The sequence below is a fragment of the Engraulis encrasicolus genome, chromosome 14, assembly GCF_034702125.1.
Source record: "Engraulis encrasicolus isolate BLACKSEA-1 chromosome 14, IST_EnEncr_1.0, whole genome shotgun sequence".
Lineage (NCBI taxonomy): Eukaryota > Metazoa > Chordata > Actinopteri > Clupeiformes > Engraulidae > Engraulis > Engraulis encrasicolus.
In genome coordinates this window covers 7557174-7562911 of record NC_085870.1, presented here as the reverse complement: position 1 = coordinate 7562911, position 5738 = coordinate 7557174, and the positions used below count along the sequence as shown (strand labels likewise).

The 5738-nt window shown below is 43.5% G+C and overlaps 1 long non-coding RNA gene across 2 annotated transcripts; it reads right to left on the bottom strand.

The window, feature by feature from the left end:
* Nucleotides 1–217: 217 nt before the first annotated feature.
* On the bottom strand, nucleotides 218–3454 carry LOC134462013 (uncharacterized). 2 transcript variants are annotated; one of them, XR_010037475.1, is made up of 5 exons: nucleotides 3156–3454; nucleotides 2563–2645; nucleotides 2048–2146; nucleotides 1397–1499; nucleotides 218–394 (listed from the first exon to the last, which is right to left on the bottom strand). It is a non-coding gene; the product is annotated as an uncharacterized LOC134462013 (long non-coding RNA). The 2 variants fall into 2 exon arrangements; XR_010037476.1 differs by lacking the exon at nucleotides 218–394 and adding an exon at nucleotides 835–1301.
* Between the last annotated feature and the right edge of the window lie 2284 nt (nucleotides 3455–5738).

Sequence of the window (5738 nt, the reverse complement as noted above, 5' to 3'; positions counted from 1 at the left end):
TTCTATAACCCTGATGCAATGCCACTGCCCATTGACTTCAATGGTGCGACACCTTCCATTCTGACACACATTGAGACACACTGCCATGCAAAGCAAGTAAGAGTGTGGGAAGATATAATCACAAATAGTAGCTACATTCCTGTCCTGATGCATCTGCCAGATGGCAATCTAGCAAAGAACTTGTGCCGAGGGTGCAGTAACACATGGAGAACCATGATGTGACGCAGTATGTGATGGTTTATTAGCAGTTTTGTGGTTGTAGTGTCTTCTACAGGGTTCACAAGAAGTGTAGATTTTGCAGAGGTTTTGGTGGCCCATGACTGGTCCTGGATGGTGCACCACCTCCACCGAATCTCCCCTGATGCTGATGAGTTGGACATGCTGGAAATGTCATCTAAAGTTTGGCAAAGAGAGAAGATTAGAGGAGAGTGCGTGCGTGCGTGCGTGCGTGCGTGCGTGCGTGTGTGTTATTAACCCATTTTAGCCTGATGCTGCATACACGATGCATTGTCCAAGGCGCCTAAAGTGACATGGGTGCATTCCAATATGCAGACTCCTGTCCATTCTCATGCAAGATGATGGTCTTGGCTTTTAAATGCAACTAATTTCATGTTTTTATGTGCCTCAGAGGCTGAGCAAGTTAGGTTTTTACCGCCCCTGGCAAAAAGTATGGAATCACCTGTCGTGGAGGATGTTCATTCAGTCATTTTTATTTTTTAGAAATATGATGGATCACAGACCTGACTCAGAACTGAACTCATTTCAAAGGGCAACTGTCTGGCCTTAAGAAACACCAAAAGAAATCATGAAAAGTAATTTCATTAGTAAGTAAGAGTTACTTTTTTAGAGCATGCATAGGGAAAAAAAATATGGAATGACTCAGCTCTGAGGAAAAAAATATGGAATCATGAAAAACAAACACACAAACAAGCACTTCAAAAACTTTTTCTGGATTTTGGAACAACGTACAGCCTCGGAGTAATAGTATTAATGAGAAAAAACGGTATCCTTTATCAATTTGGCTTCAAATGTCTCTGATTACAGTGACAGAACATCTTGGGACCTTGCCATTGACCATTTAAAAGTGATACTGTCCCATTTTTGGAAATAAGCTCATATTACACATCCCCTTGAGTTAAATAACTGACTTTTACCTTTCTCCTGTACTTTCAACCGTTCTCTGAGAACGGCAGTGCAAATTTTACCTCCGAGCTAGCAGTTAACATGGACTCCTATGAGACCAGTTAGCCGCCAGCTGAAATGAGTTCAGTTCTGAGTCGGGTCTGTGATCCATCATATTTCTAAAAAATAAAAACGACTGAATGAACGTCCTCCACGACAGGTGATTCCATACTTTTTGCCAGGGACTGTATATGGGTTGTAATAACCAACCTACCGTAGAGCACATTTGTTGTCAATACTTGAGTAATGTCGTTGACCGCCCTCCTCCTCCAGGTGAGCCATTCGTGTACATCCGTGGACTGGCAGCAACACAGCATCTGAACAGACAAAATCCAAGGCGACATTGCAGTACAAAACTATTAGATTACAGTCTTGCATTACATTTTGTGGTAATGCAGTTATGAGTGTTACAACACACACCAGTTGCAGGCTTATTGTGTTTCTGGGTTCACTCTGGGTGTGTGTAGAGTAGTTTATCTAAGTGGCCTCTGTCTTCAGTCTACAAGAAAGTAAGCTGTATCTGTTGTGTCTCATCTGAATTTTAATATAATACTCCTCTTGTAGAATATACCCCATGTGGACTTTGGGAATCATAGACGTTTTGACATTTATTTTTTCCACAATTAAGACCTCTGTGTCATATTCCCAAGGAATGGTAGCATCGCATCTGCTCTGCTGTGCTGAGTCAAAGTAATTCATAAGCCTACTGGTTGTGTTTTCCCTGCCCATTCACAACTTTGATGGCCTGCAATTTATTCAGATGTGTTCTACAACTTTTTGATGAAACTTCCATTTTACATGATACCACAAACTAGGCTTACTTGTTGTGCTGTGTGGATTTTTGTTAAGCAGGGATCTCACTTACCAATTAGCATGTTCTCCTCTTGTTACCAGCATCAGTCTGAACCTGACTGGACACCTGTGCACGTCACCATATGTGAACTCTGAGGGCAAGTGTAGAAGCCTGGCAAATAAAGACAGGAATAAGTCTCAGTATCACTGTAGCTGTACAGCAGGGGTGGGCAACTTTCATTATAAGGTGGGCCAACATTTTTAATTACCACAATCAGTGGGCCACATCACCACGCACTTGAGAGAATTTACAAAAGGATACTTCACTTTTTCTTTATTTATATTTGAATGCTTACACTATTGATTTATAGGGGGTTAAAAACTGTCCTTTTTCTTTTTTTAAAAAGTGAGAAGTTGGGCTGCATGTGGCGCCCGAGCCTCCAGTTGCCCATCCCTGCTGTACAGTATCCTAACAGAAAGGCTCTCATAGTATTTCAAATAATGGTCTATATAAAAACTGGTTATAATAGGTACAGTGCAGCATAAACAGGGTTGAGGGGGTGGTTTCTTTTATTTCGATGTACCTACCGAGTAGTTTAGCCAATGTCTGTGTGACACGTTCATGCTGCCACCTCCACAGCATCCTCTTCACAACCGCAGGGGCAAAACACCTGAAAACATAATAATGTAATCCTTTTTCAGTCCAAGATATAGACTAGAAAATGAGTGACAGCATCACAATCAGGTATGCAAGTGTAGTGGACCCCCCCATTTTTGTCTTTTTGTTATTCCCTTATTCTCACTCCCTGTCTTTTTGTTGTCCTGTCAGAAGTTGTCTTTTAGTTTAATTATGCTGTTGCACGTTCTCGCCAATAGATGGCATCATAGGACCAGCAATGAGTGCAGAGACCCTCTATGGTGCAGTAGCCAGTGACTTCGGTACATAAAGAACGAAACGTGGAAGTGACAGGCTTTGTTATGATACAGAAGGCAGCAGTGTCAGCTGTACAGTTATGCTGAGGAAAATGTAAATAAACAACGAACTCAGCAAAACTCAACACACTTGAGGACCTTATTCATTGAGTGTGCAACATAAGCATTCACGCAATAATGCCACCAGGTCACATTTAAGATTTAACTAGGAGTATTTTGTTATGGGTCTTATGTAGTGATAGACTTACCATTTCTTGTTATGGCATATCTGGCCTATTCCCAAGAGAAGGCTGATGTCCCTGTCTGTTGATCTGATTTTGACGTCGGCAAGATGCTTCGTGCTGTCTGGGTTTCAAACCTAGTGGTGAAATGACAAGGGATTTTATGTAAACAAAATGCTTATTTCAGTAAGTGTACATACAGTAAACAGATCTAAGATGTTCCCAGAGCACCCTACGATAGCTGGCATGGTTGGCACAAAGACCCAAAGAGCAAAATTGTCCCAAGATTGTCTTCCAAACAATTCCACTCCAAACATTTTCCTTCTGAAATAAACAATGTCCATATCCAATCAAACCTCAGTAGGCAGCTATCTCGTCAGGTCGGCCTTACCATAGACACATCTGCGCTAGTTATCTGAACACTGATTGTTAACGAATGCCCGAAATAGTAGAGCTAGCTGCCATTTATGTTATGCTAGCTAGGGTCAAGTCATCTCATCCAAACTAGCCACAGTAAGGGGGGAATTACGCTTCAAATGAACGGGAATGACTAAAAACTTTAGAAATATATTGTTAGAATGTACCGTATACAAGGTTAGTCTATGAGGTTAAATAGTTTTCTTACATATATATCTCAGTTACGTACCTTCTGCACGAATCGAGGCCTCCTGTTTCATTGGCACGAATGAATGAAAAATCCTGTCAGGGAGCGGAGCAGTTAACTGCAGCCGTTTGTTTACAGTTGTTACCAGGGCAACGCAGCTAGGACCCCAAAGCGACAGATAAGGCAGAAGCGACAGGTAAGGTACCGACAGTTGCAATACCTACTCTGGCCACCATCCTGTCACAGTGCACCTTTAAGGCTCCCAGCATGATGACACTGGTTTGCGGAGACAAAACATGCTGCTGGAAGAAAGATTGCCACGACTTGTTGTTGTTGTTATTCAAGTCATGCACACAGGAGGCTGTAACTACCATGAGACACAACACGGAGGGGCAGTAATCAGAACATCAGCAGCAGCAGCAGCAGCAGCAGGGCATGTGAACGTGCTCCTTCTTCATTGTTTTGTGGAGTTGGCGATTACGGTTCCAGAAGGACGCAGAGGGGAGAGGAAGAGAAGGTAAGGGCTGGGGGAGGGGGGGGGTAGAAGAAGAAGAAGAAGAAGAAGAAGAAGAAGAAGAAGAAGAAGAAGAAGAGAGGAAGAGAAGGTTAGGAGTGGAGGGGAGTAGAAGGAAAAGGGGGAGAGAGAAGGACAGAGGGGGGAGAGAGGAAGAGAAAGATAGAGAAAGAGAGAGAGAGAGAGAGAGAGAGAGAGAGAGAGAGAGAGAGAGAGAGAGAGAGAGAGAGGGGGCAAAAGAAGAACAAGGATACCCAGTGGATCTGTGATGTAGGATGATGTATGACCACAGGGATGGTCCGTCTGTACTGTGTGTGTGTGTGTGTGTGTGTGTGTGTGTGTGTGTGTGTGTGTGTGTGTGTGAGAGAGAGAGAGAGAGAGAGAGAGAGAGAGAGAGAGAGAGAGAGAGAGAGAGAGAGAGAGATGAGAGAGAAAGACAGAGGGAGAAGACATTCATTTTTCTAGGCACCCCCCCCCCCCCCCCCTCATGCACTGCCACATGTATTTTTAATGAGGTGGTGGACCACCACCACTACCACCACCCCCTCTTTTCTTACATCACACCCCCACCCTCCAGCCTCCTTCAGTTCCCAGCTTGCCTTTCTTCAGAGGAGGCCCTGCTCTGGAGGGTCAAGATGACCCCATTACTCTACCCATCCTTGAGCAGGGTTGCCAGATGATTTCCAGCCCAAAAAATGCTCAAATCCCGCCTAGGAGCACTAAATGCTCCCGCCCAATTGTATTGATTTCTGTGGCAAAAATGGGGCAGGTTTTTCTGATAAATGCCATTTTTACCCGCACACGGCCATCCTAAGCAGCCCAATCTGGCAACACTGTCCTTGAGTGCTGAAGAAGAGCCGAGCAGCTGGCTAGTAGCTCTCCCCCTCAACTCAGCTGGTGTTCGTTCAAATATGCGACCTTGCATCCTCCACTTGTGCTTGTGGCCTCGTACCAGGAAGTAATACGTCGTGATGACAATCACTGACAACAGCATTATATCTCAATATGTCACAAAAGCTCAATTGTTAAGTCATTTTCTCATTTTCAAACAGGATGGTAAATAAAGAATAGTCCCCCAAAAATTGTGGCAAGGCTGACAGCAGGGAAACTTAATCGTTTTCTCCACGGAGGCGGAGCATCAGCAAAACGTGAGGCCACAAGCCTTAGTGGAGCATACAAGGTTGCATATTGAAATGCACCCCTAGTTTTTACCAATAGGCAGACTAGGCAATCGTCTGGGCCCCACCATATTACATTACATTACATTTACATTACATTGCATTTGGCAGACGCTTTATAACCAAAGCGACTTTCAAAAGAGGACATAATCAAGCCAACATCACAAGCAAATACAAAGTGCACAGGAGATATACAGAACAACAAGTGCAGTTGCAAAGAGGGGTTAGTTGTTTTTTTTGTTTTTTTTTAAATATAAGGAGTAAATAAGAGTACACACACACACAAACACACACTCACAAACTAAACTAAACTA